This window comes from Gadus morhua, chromosome 5, assembly GCF_902167405.1.
Source record: "Gadus morhua chromosome 5, gadMor3.0, whole genome shotgun sequence".
In the NCBI taxonomy this organism is placed as follows: domain Eukaryota; kingdom Metazoa; phylum Chordata; class Actinopteri; order Gadiformes; family Gadidae; genus Gadus; species Gadus morhua.
The window spans coordinates 17,361,024-17,380,838 of NC_044052.1; positions in this window are offsets into that span (position 1 = coordinate 17,361,024).

Below are 19,815 nucleotides of genomic sequence, written 5' to 3' on the forward strand. Positions count from 1 at the left end.
TGCTGGTTCCTGTAGAAAACAAACAAACCAAACATTGAGTTATCCAATAGAAAACACAAACAAACAGAGAAGGGTGGTCCACATTTTGACAGAGTGGAATGAACCAACCTGTTAAGGATCCACAGACCACTGTCCAGAAAAGGAGGGTGAGGTGATTCATGGTTGCCACGGTTTCTGGGGTGTTGAGTGACAGCTCCGAGTCCTGCAGTGTTGAACTCAGAGGACTTTAAACCCTCTCAGAACCCCAGTTTCAGCTGAGCATGCAAAGCTTCCTCTATATGGAAATGACCTGTTTCCACTCATCAGACGGGGGGTGAGAGTGACTGCAGACATTCTGGGAGGACCGCTGTATCTCTTCTACATTCACACTTTTGGAATACAAATTCAGATTTGCTGGAAACTATTGGAATTTATAATGCATCCGATTTTTGGTGATTAAGTTGATCTTGGTTTGTATGAAATCCTTTTAACTTTCTAATTTGTTTGAAAATTATTGTTACATTATCACCCAAAACCACAGTGATAGATAAAAACATATTTTTCTGTTCATAAATGCATGATTATAACCTTGGCTTGAAAGTTTTTTATCAAGTCAAATTGTTAGATTTGTGCTAGACCATAAACCGTTTGTAAGTGTGCCTTTAAAAATGTTATGAAAATAAATGTATGATAAATCTATTTCATTTAATTAATATACTTTCAAACCATCAATGTATTGATAATAATATTTTCAGTGAATCAGAATATCGACGAATTGATACATTTTAGTGAAAAAACAGTGTTTGTGTGTCAGTGAGATGAGTCTTTAATGTGCGGGAGGTTTTTGTACAGCCTCTTAAAGCGTTTGTATCACTGTGGAGGACTTTTGGTGGAGGCACCAAACTCATCGTTGACTGTAAGTACAAGGACACTTTTCTTTGCCTGGCACATTTAACTTTCTTTAAGTTGAATTAAGCGTGATAATCTTATCTTTCGGAACTTTCTATATTTTTAATTTCTGTTTTTTTTTAACGATAAGCTGAGGACAAAGTGTAAATATATTGTGGTACAGAGTTCTGTCTTTTAAATTACACTGCATATGTTACATATGTTCTACAATATAATGTATTTCATGAAAGACCTCATTATTGCTGTGGCATTATTCATTTATTGAATTGGTAAATCAGTCACATTTAAGTTTGAAGAAATTCACACGTGTCGATTAATGTTAACCCAATAAAATGCTAAACTTGGAAGTTCAATCATTTTAAATATAAACATGTTGTTACCGTTTTTATGAAGAGATTTTAAACACAATGTTTTCCTTCCTCTTTAATATCACCAACTGCTGGTGAACAGGAAGCTGTCCCTTCCCTCTGTGCTCCTATGAGGCTGATGTTAACTGAGCCTGTCGTCCACTCCTCTCTCTCTCTTCCAGTGGGAGTGTTGCAGCCCACGCTGAGCGTCCTCCCTCCCTCCAGAGAGGAGCTGGAGCAGGGCAGTGCTACACTAGTGTGTGTGGCCAGTGGGGGCTTCCCCTCAGACTGGAAGCTTGGCTGGAAGGTGGGGGGCAGCAGCAGGTCTGGGGGGGTGTCCGATAGCCTGGGGGTCCTGGGGAAAGATGGCCACTACAGCTGGAGCAGCACCTTGACCCTCCCTGCAGACCAGTGGAGGAAGGCGGGCTCAGTGAGCTGTGAGGCCAGTAAGAATGGCCAGACGCAGCCTGTCACTCAAACCCTGAATCCTGACCAGTGTTCAGAGTAGAGAGGCTCCAGCATGGAAGTACTGGAGGATACAGATCTCCTCTGACACGTCTGCTCTAAGACTCTCTGTCTCAGGTGGCACCGCAGCTTTTGTTGATTTACATTAATATAACACGTCTTTGATTCATTAACATTATGCTCTCTGGTTTTATCCCCTTGCTTTGTCACATGTTGAACATGTAATAAAGACGTAAATAATAAATTCTTTCTTGTCATCATTTACTGTCGTATATCTTCTATATTTTCGAATTAATGGGGCTTCTAATGAGCCGCTGCCATCTTCATCACTTATTTCCCCACCATTTTGAAAAAAGGATTAAGGCTATGGTGTGTATCTCTGAATAAGCAAAGTGTTGGTTGTGGGGATTACCTTGGAAAGCTTGTTCACTGTATTCAGTGGACCAGTGTCAGTCATAGAGCCACTGCTGCTGAAATGACCCATGTCTGCCTTTCTGTCACTTCATATCATTTCAGAGGGATTTCAAGGTGTCTGCAGATACAAACTCAGAAACATGTAAATTACGTCTCAAAAGACATTCAGTATCCCTCACCAAGACATAAGAACCCTAGCATGCTGAGTGTTGGAAATAGTAACATATTAATATTGTCTGCCTATGAGTCAAAGACCAAACCGACAATGCTGAAAGATGTGTTTCTTTAAACGTGTTCTTTCAGCAGTGAGCTGTAGCTATTCAAATGATATCCAGTTTAGTTCAGCAGATGTGCACCTGTGTCTCTTGAGTCACAGAAAGTCAGAGTAAATGTAGGGCTGAGGTTTTCAGAACAGTCTCTGGAGACTCCAGTGAAAGCAGCAAGTGTGCATGTCGCCATACCTGCTCAATGGCGCCCTCTAAAGTCTAACCAACGCCATTGCAATAAAGACTGATTCCATGAACTCCACTCTGTTCACCTCTTTAACAATAATTAAAATATCCCTGGGTAGTATACTTTTATTTCATCAAAATTTACCCTTGGTTCATAGAAAGATCACGTAAATCCCATTTTAAATTTCCTTATTTAATGTGTGCTCGCTGACTGGACAGCAAAATGACACTGGGAAGCTATGGGGACAAAGGGGTTTGGACCGTATTTATAATGGTTCTACGTATGGTTTGTAACCCAGGTCAGAGTCCGGTTTACTGTTGGGTATGCTAACCCTATGCTAACCCTGGTCAGAGTCAGGTTTATTATTCATATATTGGTTAATGTCTTGTGGAGGGAGTAGGGTTCGGCTCGGGATCATCCCTCCCCCTCCCCCCCTCTCTCTGGTGTTGGGGGGGGGGGGGGGGGGGGTGTAATGTGTGGTAGTTGAGGTTGTAGTTGTATTCAATATGTTGAAGTTTTTGTTGCATGTAAAATGTGGTAGTTCAATTATAAGTTTCATGCAATATCTTGTAGTTGAGGCAGTAGCTGTATGTATAACTTGGTAGTTGATATAGCGGTTGTATTTAGTTGTAGATGTAGTAGTTGTATATAATATGTGGTAGTTGAGGTAGTAGTTGTACGTAATATGTGGTAGTTAAGGTAGTGTTCTCATGTAATATATTGTAGTTGAGCTAGTACTTTTGTTTAATAATGCTGAGGACTATGCTGGCTCTTGGTTGAGGCCCCTGGTTAGAGCCAGCTCTGTGCTCAGCGCTCTGTGTCAGAGTCTCTTCCCCCTCAGCAGCTGCAGCAGGTTCCTGCTATAACAGCTCAGTGTCTACGCAGTGTGACTGAGGGAGGTTTTTGTACGGCTCTCAATCACTGTGTGAACACCCAGACACTGTTAGGATTGTGGCGACTCTGACAGTGATAAACTGCTGCATCTTCATGCTGGGCGCCGTTGATGGTCAGAGAGAAGTCAGTGCTGCTTCCACTGCCACTGAACCGAGCTGGTGTTGGTGATACAAGTTTTTTTGCATATTTTATGATGAGCTTGGGGGCTTCTCCAGGTTTCTGTTGGTACCAGAACATATCCTCATCTCCATCACCCCATCTGTAAACCGCTGGGTTTGTTATACAGGTCAGAGTGACCGTGGATCCAGGCGTAAAGGACACTACTGGTGTCTGAGTCACAGTCACCTGACTGCTGGTTCCTGTAGGAAACAAAGAAACCAAACATTGAGTTATCCATTAGAAAACACAAACAAACAGAGAAGGGTGGTCCACATTTTGACTGAGTTGAATTAACCAACCTGTTAAGGATCCACAGACCACTGTCCAGAAAAGGAGGGTGAGGTGATTCATGGTTGCCACGGTTTCTGGGGTGTTGAGTGACAGCTCAGAGTCCTGCAGTGTTGAACTCAGAGGACTTTAAACCCTCTCAGAACCCCAGTTTCAGCTGAGCATGCAAAGCTTCCTCTCTATGGAAATGACCTGTTTCCACTCATCAGACTGGGGGTGAGAGTGACTGCAGACATTCTGGGAGGACCGCTGTATCTCTTCTACATTCACACTATTGGAATACAAATTCAGATATGCTGGAAACTATTGGAATTCATAATGTATAACATTTTTTGTTATTAATTCGGTCGTGGGTTTGTATGAAATCCTTTAACTTTCTTATTTGTTTGAAAATAATGTTGTTACATTATTATTACCTAAAACCAGAATAATAGATGCAAATATATTGTTCTGTTCATAATAAATGCATGATTATAACATTGGCTTGAAGGTTTATTATTAAGTCTTGTGCTAAAATAAACCGTTTGTAATTGAGCTTTAAAAATCGTATGAAAATGAATACATGATAAATGTTTTGCGTTAAATACATTAAATATACATTCGAGCAATTCATATATATTAATAATAATTTATCCAGTGTATCAAGTATTGACTAATTCATACATTTTAGTGAAAAGCAAGTGTTTTTTGTGTCAGTAAGATGAGTCTTTAAAGTGCGGGAGGTTTTTGTACAGCCTCTTAATGAGTTTGTATCACTGTGGTTGACTTTTGGTGGAGGCACACAACTCATCATTGATTGTAAGTACAAGGACAATTTTCTTTCACTGGCAAATTTAACTTTCTTTAAATTGTATCAAGCGTGATAATCTTAATATTTTTACTTATCTATAGTTTTAATTTCTTGTTTTTTTCGGAAGATAAGCTGAGGAGAAAGTGAAAATATATTGTCGTACAGAGTTCTGCATTTAAATTAAACTGAATATGTAATACAATATAATGAATTTTATGAAAGACTCCATTATTGCTTCGGCATTATTCTTTTATTTGATTGGTAAATGAGTCACCTTTAAGTTTGAAGAAATTCAAACTTGTGTAAAGTCGATTAGTGTTAACCCTATAAAATGCTATATTTTGATGTTCAATCATTTGAAGTATGAACATGAAATCATTGTTTTCAACGTAGATATTTTAAACCAAATGGGTTCCTTCCTATTTAATATCACCAACTGCTGGTGCCTGTCCCTTTCCTCTGTGCTCCTATGAGGCTGATGTTAACTGAGCCTGTTGTCCACTCCTCTCTCTCTCTTCCAGTGGGAGTGGTGCAGCCCACGCTGAGCGTCCTCCCTCCCTCCAGAGTGGAGCTGGAGCAGGGCAGTGCTACACTAGTGTGTGTGGCCAGTGGGGGCTTCCCCTCAGACTGGAAGCTTGGCTGGAAGGTGGGGGGCAGCAGCAGGTCTGAGGGGGTGTCTGATAGCCCGGGGGTCCTTGGGAAAGATGGCCACTACAGCTGGACCAGCACCTTGACCCTCTCTGCAGACCAGTGGAGGAAGGCGGGCTCAGTGAGCTGTGAGGCCAGTAAGAATGGCCAGACGCAGCCTGTCACTCAAACCCTGAATCCTGGAGAGTGTTCAGAGTAGAGTGGCTCCAGCATGGAAGTACTGGAGAACACAGATCTCCTCTGACACGTCTGCTTTATGTCTCTCTGTCTGAGGTGGCACTGCAGTTTTTGGATGAATTACATTAATATAACTCGTGTTTGATTCATTGACATTATGCTCTCTGATTTTATCCCCTTGCTTTGTCACATGTTGAATCAAATAAAAAAGCAAAAAGTACAATATTTCTTGTAATATTTTCCAATCGTTTAAGATCTGTTTCTCATTCTACCAATGAGCATATCAAACATATGTAATCTTTATTAGACAAGTTTCATCACCATTGTGAATGAAGGCTTAAAGCTATGGCGTGTATCTCTGAATGAGCAAAGGGTTGGTTGTGTGGATGTTGTTGTAAAGTGTGTTCACTGTATCCAGTGGACCAGTGTCAGTCATAGAGCCACTGCTGCTGAAATGACCCATGTGTGTCAGACTGACTTTATATCAGTTCATCAAATAGAAGTTCAGGGCGATGTACAGGATTCTGCAGATACCAACTTATAAACATGTAAAAGTACATCTCAAAAGACATTCAGTATCTCTCACCAAGACATAAGAACCCTAGCATGCTGAGTGGGGGAAACAGTCACATATTCATAATGTCTGTCTATGAGTCAAAGACCAAACCGACATGGCTAAAATATGTGTTTCTTTAACCATATTCTGTAATTAGTGAACCGTAGCTATTCAAATGATGTCCAGTTTTAGCAGATGTGCACCTGTGTCTCTTCAGTGACAGAAAGTCGGTGGAAATTTAGGGCTAAGACTTTCAGAAGAGTCTCTTGAGAATCCAGTGAAAGCAGCATGTGTGCATATCTCCATACCAGCTCAATGGCACCTCTTGTCTCCAACCAACACCATTACAATTAAGACTGATTCCATGAACTCCATTATCTACAGGTTGAATTTAATATAAAGCTGGCTCAAATCTATTCATAATAAGAGGAAGAAAGTCATTCCTTTCATCAGGACGCAAGCTGCTTCATATGTGGGTGACAAAGAAAAAAAAAATACATGAAACATTATATATTAAAACAGTAAATAAACAAATAAATAAGAAAAGATCATGTTCCAAAGTCCAGGCCCAGTAAGTGGGTCTTCAGGCAGCTTGTGAAAACGCAGATGGATCCAGCGTTGAGGATCTCCCGGGGAGCGAGTTCCACAGAGTGGGGGCAGCCACCCTAAAGGCTCGAACCCGGGGTGGGGGGGTGGGGGGGGGGGGGGTAAAGCAGTCCGTGGTCTGAGGAACGGGGAGTAGGGGCTGAGGAGCTGTGAGAGGAGCGGGGGCTAGAGGGACTGGGGGGTGAGGAGGAGGAGGAGGAGGAGGAGGAGGAGGAGGAGGAGGAGGAGGAGGAGGAGGTGCTACAGGACCTTTATGGGAGCCGGTGGAGGTGGATGAGGGGGGGGGGGGGAGGGGATTGGTACACTGGAGCCGATCCAGGGCTCTGTGGGGACCCCCCAGTGGGACTCCATGACCCCCGTCCAGAGGGGAGGTGATGAAGGCGTGGATGAGGGTCTCTACCACGGGGGCAGTGAGGGACGGCCCCAGTCTGGACATGTTTCTGAGGGGGTCCAATGCCTATCTGTTGATGGACTCCATGTGGGGAACCAGTGATAGGGATGAGTCTGGGACCCCCCCAGGTTGGGGACTGGAGAGAAGGGGCAGACGGAGCAGCCGTCCAAGGAAGGACCAGATCCCCGACCTTCTGGGGCCAGGGGGGCCCCAACCAGGACTCTGTCTTCTTACTGCTGAGGTGTGACTGGGGGGGGGGGGGGGGGTAATATGATGAAGGTGAGGTTGTAGTTGTATTCAACATGTTGAAGTATTAGTTGTATGTAATATGTGGTAGTTCAATTTGTAGTTTATGTAATATCTTGTAGTTCAGGTAAGAGTTGTATGTAATAAGTGGCAGTTCAAGTAGTAGTTGTATGTGGTAGTTGAGGTAGAAGTTGTATGTAATATGTGGTAGTTGAGATAATAGTTGTATGTAATACGTGGTACTTGAGGTAGTACTTGTATGTTTAATAATGCTGAGGAATCTAATGCTGGCTCTTGGTTGAGGCCCCTGGTTAGAGCCAGCTCTGTGCTCAGCGCTCTGTGTCAGAGTCTCTTCCCCCTCAGCAGCTGCAGCAGGTTCCTGCTGTAACAGCTCAGTGTCTACGCAGTGTGACTGAGGGAGGTTTTTGTACGGCTCTCAATCACTGTGTGAACAAATAGACACTGTTTAGGTAGTGGAAACTCTGACAGTGATAAACTGCTGCATCTTCACGCTGGGCGCCGTTGATGGTCAGAGAGAAGTCAGTGCTGCTTCCACTGCCACTAAACCGAGCAGGTGTTGGTGATACAAGTTGGTTTACTAATTTTACGATGAGCTTAGGGGCTTCTCCATGTTTCTGTTGGTACCAGTGTAGATACTGATTAGTACTATATGTGTAAACTGCTGGGTTTGTTTTACAGGTCAGAGTGACTGTGGATCCTGGAGCAACGGACACTACTGGTGTCTGAGTCACAGTCACCTGACTGCTGGTTCCTGTAGAAAACAAACAAACCAAACATTGAGTTATTCAATAGAAAACACAAGCAAACAGAGAAGGGTGGTCCACATTTTGACTGAGTGGAATGAACCAACCTGTTAAGGATCCACAGACCACTGTCCAGAAAAGGAGGGTGAGGTGATTCATGGTTGCCACGGTTTCTGGGATGTTGAGTGACAGCTCCGAGTCCTGCAGTGTTGAACTCAGAGGACTTTAAACCCTCTCAGAACCCCAGTTTCAGCTGAGCATGCAAAGCTTCCTCTATATGGAAATGACCTGTTTCCACTCATCAGACGGGGGGTGAGAGTGACTGCAGACATTCTTGGAGGACCGCTGTATCTCTTCTACATCCACACCAGTGGAATAAAATTTGATTTGGTGTAAATAATTGGAATTGGAATCTATAAAAAAATTCTTGTTAATTCGATCTTGGTTTGTATGAAATTCATTAATTTTCAAAATTGTGTATAAAAAAGTTACTCATTACAGCGGAACCTAAAATGTTATGATAAATAAAAACATATTATTTTTTGGAATTAAATGCATGTTTATTACATCCATTTTTTCATTTTGAAAGCTCTCACAAGTTCAATTTGTGGACTGGTGTGGCTCGTTTATTTGTTCGGTTTGATTGTGAGACACCAAAGATTGTTTTTAAACATTATATATTTTTTTAAATCTACTAATTCGATCTAAAGTAGAAAAAACAATAACTGTAGAGAGTAAAATATTGAATAATTAAAATATTTCTGTGAAAAGCAAGTGTTTGTGTCAGTGAGATGAGTCTTTAATGTGCGGTAGGTTTTTGTACAGCCTCTTAAAGCGTTTGTATCACTGTGGTGGACTTTTGGTGGAGGCACCAAACTCATCGTTGACTGTAAGTACAAGGAGACTTTTTGTGTATCTGACATAGTACTTACTTTTGGCTAACTTACCTGTAAAGATATATATAGATTTACTTTTTAACTTTAACTTTAATTTAAACTTTTTTCTTAAGAAAGGTTAATGACAGTGAAAAACGTTTTCTCTGATGGAGTTCAGTCATTAAATGTTATTGTTGATAGAGTTTTTCAAATGCTTTCTTTATTGTGAGAATTCATAATTTATTAAGAACATAATTGAGTTACTTTGAACTTCATTAATTTGACTAAACAGTTTTATTCAGTTTCTGTTTCGAAATCTAAAAATGCAGTCATCATTTATTGAATATAATATGTAATCTGTATTGTATTGATGTGCTTAAAAAATCCAGTTAATAGAATTTTCTTGCTAAATCCGAAATGAAATGTAATAAAAAGGAAGTGAAAGAAAGACTTATTAAGGAAAGCAACCTGACAGTTGAAATGTGTCATGAATAAGGTTGTATACATTTCCACGTTACAAGAAACAATATTCCTTGATGACTGCTGTTGTTCCCTTCCCTCTGTGCTCCTATGAGGCTGATGTTAACTGAGCCTGTTGTCCACTCCTCTCTCTCTCTTCCAGTGGGAGTGGTGCAGCCCACGCTGAGCGTCCTCCCTCCCTCCAGAGTGGAGCTGGAGCAGGGCAGTGCTACACTAGTGTGTGTGGCCAGTGGGGGCTTCCCCTCAGACTGGAAGCTTGGCTGGAAGGTGGGGGGCAGCAGCAGGTCTGGGGGGGTGTCAGATAGCCTGGGGGTCCTGGGGAAAGATGGCCACTACAGCTGGAGCAGCACCTTGACCCTCCCTGCAGACCAGTGGAGGAAGGCGGGCTCAGTGAGCTGTGAGACCAGTAAGAATGGCCAGACGCAGCCTGTCACTCAAACCCTGAATCCTGGAGAGTGTTCACAGTAGAGAGGCTCCAGCATGGAAGTACTGGAGGATACAGATCTCCTCTGACACGTCTGCTTTATGTCTCTCTGTCTGAGGTGGCACTGCAGCTTTTGATGATTTACATTAATATAACATGTCTTTGATTCATTAACTTGATGCTCTCTGGATTTTTCCCGTTGCTTGTGTTGGTCACTTGTTGAACATTTAATAAAGATTTAAAGAATAAATTCTTTCTTGTCGTCATTAACTATTGTTTATCTTCTGCATTTTCGAATTAATGTGGCTTCTAATGAGCAAATAAAACCTCTGCCATCTTCATTAAACAAATTGACCCACCATTTTGAAAGAAGTCGGTGTGTATCTCTGAATGATAGAAGTGTTGGTTGTGGGGATGTGGTAAAGTGTGTTCACTGTATTCAGTGGACCAGTGTCAGTCATAGAGCCACTGCTGCTCACTGTCAGACTGACTTCTGTCACTTCATATAATAATAGTTCAGAGAGATGTCCAGGATTCTTCAGATACCAACTTAGAAACATGTAAAAGTACGTCTCAAAAGACATTCAGGTTCTCCCACGCAGACATAAGAACCCTAGCAGGAGGAGTGGGGGAAACAGTAACATATTCATAATGTCTATCTATGAGTCAAACCAAACCGACGACGTAAGAAAACGTGCATCATTAAACGTATTCTGTGAGCAGTGAACTGTAGCCATTCAAATGATGTCCATTTTTAGCTGATCTGCACCTGTGTCTCTTGAGCGGCAGAAAGTCAGTGGAAATATAGGGCTGAGGTTTTCAAAGGAGTCTCTGGAGATTCCAGTGAAAGCAGTATGTGCGCATTTCTCCATACCAGCTCAATGGTGCCCTTTAGGGTCCGAACAACGCGATTACGATAAGGACTGGTTCCATGAACTCCACTATCTTCAGGTTTTATTTAATAAATAGCTGGCTTCAATCCATTCATAATACTAATAATAAGAAAGTTGTTCCTTTCATCAGGACGCAAGCTGCATTAAATGTGGGTGACAAAGAATAAAAAAACGTCAAATATTATATTTTGAAACAATCTAAACAATAAATAAACAAATAAATAAGAAAAGATCATGTTCCAAATTCCAGGCCCAGTAAGTGGGAGTTCAGGCAGCTCTAGAAAACGCAGATGGATCCAGCGTTGAGGATCTCGAGTTCCACAGAGTGGGGGAAGCCACCCTAAAGGCTCTGTCCATAGCTGAAGTCACTAACCCGGGGCTGGGGGGGGGGGGGAGTAGGGTCTGAGGAACTGTGAAAAAAGCGGGGGCTAGAGGGACTCGGGGGTGAGGTGAAGGAGGAGGAGGAGGAGGAGGAGGAGGAGGAGGAGGAGGAGGAGGAGGAGGAGGAGGTGCTACAGGACCTTAATGGGAGCTGGTGGATGAGGGGGGGGGGGGGGATTGGTACACTGGAGCCGATCCAGGGCTCTGTGAGGACCCCCCAGTGTGACTCCATGACCCCCGTCCAGAGGGGAGGTGATGAAGGCGTGGATGAGGGTCTCTACCACGGGGGCAGTGAGGGACGGCCCCAGTCTGGACATGTTTCTGAGGGGGTCCAATGCCTATCTGTTGATGGACTCCATGTGGGGAACCAGTGATAGGGATGAGTCTGGGACCCCCCCAGGTTGGGGACTGGAGAGAAGAGGCAGACGGAGCAGCCGTCCATGGACAGGACCAGATCCCTGACCTTCTGGGGCCTGGGGGGCCTCAACTAGGGGGGGGGGGGGGTGGGATGTAATGTGTGGAAGTTGAAGTTGTAGTTGTATTCAATATGTTGAAGTTTCTGTTGTATGTAATATGTGGTAGTTCCATTTTTACTTTGTGTAATATCTTTTAGTTGAGGTAGTAGTTGTCTGTATAACGTGGTGGTTGAGATAACGGTTGTATTTAGTAGTTGATGAAGTTGTTGTGTTTGTAATACTTGATGGTTGAGGTAGTAGTTGTATGTAATATGTGGTACTTGAGGTTGTACTTGTATGTTTAATAATGCTGAGGAATCTAATGCTGGCTCTTGGTTGAGGCCCCTGGTTAGAGCCAGCTCTGTGCTCAGCGCTCTGTGTCAGAGTCTCTTCCCCCTCAGCAGCTGCAGCAGGCTCCTGCTGTAACAGCTCAGTGTCTACGCAGTGTGACTGAGGGAGGTTTTTGTACGGCTCTCAATCACTGTGTGAACACACCGCCACTATGGTAACTCTGACAGTGATAAACTGCTGCGTCTTCACGCTGGGCGCCGTTGATGGTCAGAGAGAAGTCAGTGCTGCTTCCACTGCCACTAAACCGAGCTGGTGTTGGTGATACAAGTTGGTTTGTATATTTTATGAAGAGCTTCGGGGCTTCTCCAGGTTTCTGTTGGTACCAGAACATATTATCTCCATCACCATCTCTGTAAACTGCTGGGTTTATTTTACACGTCAGAGTGACTGTGGATTCTGGACTAACGGACACTACTGGTGTCTGAGTCACAGTCACCTGACTGCTGGTTCCTTTAGGAAACAAACAAACCAAACATTGAGTTATCCAATAGAAAACACAAACAAACAGAGAAGGGTGGTCCACAATTTGACTGAGTGGAATGAACCAACCTGATAAGGATCCACAGACCAGTGTCCAGAAAAGGAGGGTGAGGTGATTCATGGTTGCCACGGTGTCTGGGGTGTTGAGTGACAGCTCAGAGTCCTGCAGTGTTGAACTCAGAGGACTTTAAACCCTCTCAGAACCCCAGTTTCTGCTGAGCATGCAAAGCTTGCTCTATATGGAAATGACCTGTTTCCACTCATCAGACGGGGGGTGAGAGTGACTGCAGACATTCTGGGAGGACCGCTGTATCTCTTCTACATTCACACTTTTGGAATACAAATTCAGATTTACTCGAACTATTGGAATTTTCAATGTGTTATATTTCGCTGGTTTAATTGATCTGGGTTTGTATGAAGTCCTTTAATTTGATTATTTTGTTGAAATGAATTCTCATAACAATATTAACTAAAACTAGAATAGTAGATAATAATTGATAGTTCTGTTTTTAATAAATGCATGATTATAACAATTTCTTGATGGTCTTTTAATAAATCCAATTATTGAAATAAAGTTAAAGCAATCCATTTTTTGTTAGTGATCCCTCAACTATTTTATGAAAACATATGCTTAATAAACACATTTGATTTAATCCATGCACATTCAAACAATTGATAGAAATTAATAATAATTATTTCAGCAAAATCAAATATTGAATACTTTATCGATTTTTTGTGAGAAGCAAGCGTTTGTGTGTCAGTGAGATGAGTCTTCAATGTGCGGGAGGTTTTTGTACAGCCTCTTAATGAGTTTGTATCACTGTGGAACACTTTTGGTGGAGGCACCAAACTCATCGTTGACTGTAAGTACAAGGACACTTTTTTGTATCTGACACAGTACTAACTTAGAAAACTACCTTTTGATTAACTTACATGGAAAGATCAATAGATTTCCTTTGTTTTTAACTACTTTTATTTTTCGTAGGATAGGCTAATGACAGTTTAAACATTATTTTATGGAGTTCAGAGTTCAATTTTTTTTCATAATTATGTCTTTCTTGGGAGAATTCTTTATTTATTGAAAACATTATTGATTTACTTTTAACTACATTATATTGAAAATCAAGTTTCAATCAGGTTCTGTTTTAAAAATGCAGTCATTATTTAATGAATATAATATTATATACGTACTATGTGCTTAAAATATCCTGTTAAGAGTTTTCTTGCGTAATCCGAAATCAAATATAAAAAAAAGGAAGTGAAAGAAATACTCATTAAGATGGCAACCTGGCAGTTGACATGTGTCATGAATAAGATTGTATACATTTCCACTCTACAATAAACAACATCTCTTGATGACTGCTGATGTTCCCTTCCCTCTGTGCTCCTATGAGGCTGATGTTAACTGAGCCTGTTGTCCACTCCTCTCTCTCTCTTCCAGTGGGAGTGGTGCAGCCCACGCTGAGCGTCCTCCCTCCCTCCAGAGTGGAGCTGGAGCAGGGCAGTGCTACATTGCTGTGTGTGGCCAGTGGGGGCTTCCCCTCAGACTGGAAGCTTGGCTGGAAGGTGGGGGGCAGCAGCAGGTCTGGGGGGGTGTCCGATAGCCTGGGGGTCCTGGGGAAAGATGGCCACTACAGCTGGACCAGCACTTTGACCCTCCCTGCAGACCAGTGGAGGAAGGCGGGCTCAGTGAGCTGTGAGGCCAGTAAAAATGGCCAGACGCAGCCTGTTACTCAAACCCTGAATCCTGGAGAGTGTTCAGAGTAGAGAGGCTCCAGCATGGAACTGGAGGATACAGATCTCCTCTGACACGTCTGCTTTATGTCTCTCTATCTCAGTTGGCACCGCAGCTTTAGATGATTTACATTAATATAACATTTCTTTGATTCATTAACATTTCAGATTTTTACCCGTTGCTTGTGTTGGTCACATGTTGAACATTTAATAAAGATATAAAGAATAAAATCTTTCTTGTCATCATTTACTATCGTTTATCTTCTGTAGATTCGAATTAATGTGGCTTCTAATGAGCATATAAAACCTCTGCCATCTTCATCAAACAATTTTCCCCACGAGGGGGAGGCTATGATGTATATCTCCGAATGAGCAAAGTGTTGGTTGTGTGGGTGTTGTAAAGTGTGTTCAGTGTATTCAGTGGACCAGTGTCAGTCATAGAGCCATGGCTGCTGAAATGACCCATGTGTGTCAGACTGACTTTCTGTAACTTCATATAATAGTAGTTCAGAGAGATGTCCAGGTATCTGCAGATACAATCTCAGAAACATAGAAAATTACGTCCCAAAATAAATTCAGTATCCCTCACCAAGACGTAGGAACCCTAGCATGCTGAGTGGGGGAAACAGTAACATATTCATAATGTCTGTCTATGAGTCAAAGACCAAACCGACAACGCTAAAATATGTTTCTCTTTAAACGTATTCTGTGAGCAGTGAGCTGTAGCTATTCAAATGATGTCCAGTTTTAGCAGATGTGCACCTGTGTCTCTTGAGTGACTGAAAGTCAGAGTAAATGTAGGGCTGAGACTTTCAGAAGAGTCTCTGGAGAATCCAGTGAAAGCAGTATGTGTGCATGTCGCCATACCTGCTCAATGGCGCGCTCTATTGTCATACCAACGTCATTACAATAAAGACGGATTCCATGAACTCCAATCTGTTCACCTCTTTAGCAATAATTTAAATATTCCTGAGTAGTTTGGTTTTGTGTCATCTGGATTGACCCATGGTTCATAGATTAATCAGATCAATCCATTTTAAATCTCCTTATTTCATGTGCTCTCTGACTGGACAGCCAAAAGACACCGGGGAGGTGTGGGGACAATGGGGTTTGGATCGTATTTATAAGCGTTCTACTCATGGTTTGGTAACTCTGTTAAGAGTCCGGTTTACTGTTGGGTATGCTAACCCTGGTCAGAGTCTGGTTTATTATTTATGTATTTGTTAGGCTTTGGCTCTGGACTCTGGATCATCCATCCCCCCCCTCTCCTCTCTATCTGGTGTTGGGGGGTGTGGAGTGTGCGTGGTCGATGGCTGGTTGGAGCAGCCTCTCCAGGCCTGAGTCAGGCTGATTGGACTCTGGGGCTTGGAAAGGCTGCACACCTGTGGAGGATCAGCAATCAATAAACCCAGGATAAACCAGACCTACACACACACACACACACACACACACACACACACACACACACACACACACACACACACACACACACACACACACACACACACACACACACACACACACACACACACACACACACACACACACACACACACACTCTGGGCAGAGCTCTATCACCTCCTGCTCAGCTTTTATCGTCGTGACAACTCTCAAATGAAGGGCTTTACAACATCTAGCTGTGTGTTGGTGTCGGAGGAGACCAGCAAAGCAGTAGTTGTATGTAATATATTCTAGTTAAGGTAGTTGTACGTAATATGTGGTAGTTGAGGTAGTAGTTTTATCTAATATGTTTTAGGTAAGGTAGTAGTTGTATGTAGGTAGGCTACTATGTTGTAGTCAGGGTAGTATGTAATATGTGGTAGTTGAGGAAGTAGTTTTTTCCAATATCTTGTAGTTGAGGTAGTTGTATGTAATACGTGGTAGTTGAGGTAGTAGTTGTATGTAATATCTTGTAGTTTAGTACTTGTATATTTAATAATGCTGCGGAATCTAATGCTGGCTCTTGGTTGAGGCCCCTGGTTAGAGCCAGCTCTGTGCTCAGCGCTCTGTGTCAGAGTCTCTTCCCCCTCAGCAGCTGCAGCAGGTTCCTGCTGTAACAGCTCAGTGTCTACGCAGTGTGACTGAGGGAGGTTTTTGTACGGCTCTCAATCACTGTGTGAACACACTGCCACTGCTATGGTAACTCTGACAGTGATAAACTGCTGCATCTTCACGCTGGGCGCCGTTGATGGTCAGAGAGAAGTCAGTGCTGCTTCCACTGCCACTAAACCGAGCCGGTGTTGATGATTCAAGTTTGTTTGCATATCTTATGATGAACTTGGGGGCTTCTCCAGGTTTCTGTTGGTACCAGAAGATATAATCATCTCCATCACTATCTCTGTAAACCGCTGGGTTTGTTTTACAGGTCAGAGTGACTGTGGATCCTGGAGTAAAGGACACTACTGGTGTCTGAGTCACAGTCACCTGACTGCTGGTTCCTGTCGAAAACAAACAAACCAAAAATTGAGTTATCCAATAGGAAACACAAGCAAACAGAGAAGGGTGGTCCACATTTTGACTGAGTGGAATGAACCAACCTGTTAAGGATCCACAGACCACTGTCCAGAAAAGGAGGGTGAGGTGATTCATGGTTGCCACGGTTTCTGGGTTGTTGAATGACAGCTCCGAGTCCTGCAGTGTTGAACTCAGAGGACTTTAAACCCTCTCAGAACCCCAGTTTCAGCTGAGCATGCAAAGCTTGCTCTATATGGAAATGACCTGTTTCCACTCATCAGACGGGGATGAGAGTGACTGCAGACATTCTGGGACACCCGCTGTATCTCTTCTACATTCATACTTTTGGAATACAAATTCAGATTTACTCAAACTATTGGAATTTTCAATGTGTAACATTTTCTCTGGTTTAATCGATCTGGGTTTGTATGAAGTCCTTTCATTTGATTATTTTGTTGAAATTAATTCTCATAACAATATTAACTAAAACTAGAATAGTAGATAATAATTGATAGTTCTGTTTTTATTAAATGCATGATTATAACAATTTCCTGATGGTCTTTTAATAAGTCAAATTATTGAAATAAAGTTAAAGCAATCCATTTTTTGTTAGTGATCCCTCAACTATTTTATGAAAACATATGCTTAATAAACACATTTCATTTAATGCATGCACATTCAAACAATTGATAGAAATTAATAATAATTATTTCAGCGAAATCAAATATTGAATGCTTCATTGATTTTTTGTGAGAAGCAAGCGTTTGTGTGCCAGTGAGATGAGGCTTCAATGTGCGGGAGGTTTTTGTACAGCCTCTTAATGAGTTTGTATCACTGTGGAACACTTTTGGTGGAGGCACCAAACTCATCGTTGACTGTAAGTACAAGGACACTTTTTTGTATCTGAAACAGTACTAACTTAGAAAACTACCTTTTGATTAACTTACATGGAAAGATCAGCAGATTTTCTTTGTTTTTAACTAATTTTATTTTTCGTAGGATAGGCTAATGGCAGTTTAAACATTATTTTATGGAGTTCAGTCGTTTGATTTTATTGTTGACATTTTCTTCATAATTATGTCTTTCTTGGGAGAATTCTTAATATATTGAAAACATTATTGATTTACTTTTGACTACATTATATTGAAAATCAAGTTTCAATCAGGTTCTGTTTTAAAAATGCAGTCATCATTTAATGAATATAATATTATATCCGTATTATGTGCTTAAAATATCCTGTTGAGAGTTTTCTTGCAAAATCCGAAAGGAAATATAAAATAAAAAGGAAGTGAAAGAAATACTCATTAAGATTGCAACCTGGCAGTTGAAATGTGTCATGAATAAGGTTGTATACATTTCCACTTTACAATAAACAACATTTCTTGATGAATGCTGTTGTTCCCTTCCCTCTGTGCTCCTATGAGGGCTGATGTTAACTGAGCCTGTTGTCCACTCCTCTCTCTCTCTTCCAGTGGGAGTGGTGCAGCCCACGCTGAGCGTCCTCCCTCCCTCCAGAGTGGAGCTGGAGCAGGGCAATGCTACACTAGTGTGTGTGGCCAGTGGGGGCTTCCCCTCAGACTGGAAGCTTGGCTGGAAGGTGGGGTGCAGCAGCAGGTCTGGGGGGGTGTCCGATAGCCTGGGGGTCCTGGGGAAAGATGGCCACTACAGCTGGACCAGCACCTTGACCCTCTCTGCAGACCAGTGGAGGAAGGCGGGCTCAGTGAGCTGTGAGGCCAGTAAGAATGGCCAGACGCAGCCTGTCACCCAAACTCTGAATCCTGGAGAGTGTTCAGAGTAGAGTGGCTCCAGCATGGAAGTACTGGAGAATACAGCTCTCCTCTGACATGTCTGCTTTATGTCTCTCTGTCTGAGGTGGCACTGCAGCTTTTGGATGAATTACATTAACATAACTCGTGTTTGATTCATTGACATTATGCTCTCTGATTTTATCCCCTTGCTTTGTCACATGTTGAATCAAATAAAAAAGCAAAAAATACAATATTTCTTGTTATATTTTCCAATCGTGTAAGATCTGTTTCTCTTTCTACCAATGAGCATATCAAACATATGTAATCTTCATTAGACAAGTATCCTCACCATTGTGAATGAAGGCTTAAAGCTATGGTGTGTATCTCTGAATGAGCAAAGTGTTGGTTCTGTGGATGTTGTTGTAAAGTGTGTTCACTGTATCCAGTGGACCAGTGTCAGTAATAGAGCCACTGCTGCTGAAATGACCCATGTGTGTCAGACTGACTTTATATCAGTTCATCAAATAGAAGTTCAGGGCGATGTACAGGATTCTGCAGATACCAACTTATAAACATGTAAAAGTACATCTCAAAAGACATTCAGTATCTCTCACCAAGACATAAGAACCCTAGCATGCTGAGTGGGGGAAACAGTCACATATTCATAATGTCTGTCTATGAGTCAAAGACCAAACCGACATGGCTAAAATATGTGTTTCTTTAACCGTAATCTGTAATTAGTGAACCGTAGCTATTCAAATGATGTCCAGTTTTAGCAGATGTGCACCTGTGTCTCTTCAGTGACAGAAAGTCAGTGGAAATTTAGGGCTAAGACTTTCAGAAGAGTCTCTGGAGAATCCAGTGAAAGCAGCATGTGTGCATATCTCCATACCAGCTCAATGGCACCTCTTGTCTCCAACCAACACCATTACAATGAAGACTGATTCCATGAACTCCATTATCTAAAGGTTGAATTTAATATAAAGCTGGCTCAAATCTATTCATAATAAGAGGAAGAAAGTCATTCCTTTCATCAGGACGCAAGCTGCTTCATATGTGGGTGACAAAGAAAAAAAAAATACATGAAACATTATATATTAAAACAGTAAATAAACAAATAAATAAGAAAAGATCATGTTCCAAAGTCCAGCCCCAGTAAGTGGGTCTTCAGGCAGCTTGTGAAAACGCAGATGGATCCAGCGTTGAGGGTCTCCCGGGGAGCGAGTTCCACAGAGTGGGGGCGGCCACCCTAAAGGCTCTAACCCGGGGTGGGGGGGTGGGGGGGGGGTAAAGCAGTCCGTGGTCTGAGGAACGGGGAGTAGGGGCTGAGGAGCTGTGAGAGGAGCGGGGGCTAGAGGGACTGGGGGGTGAGGAGGAGGAGGAGGAGGAGGAGGAGGAGGAGGAGGAGGAGGAGGAGGTGCTACAGGACCTTTATGGGAGCCGGTGGAGGTGGA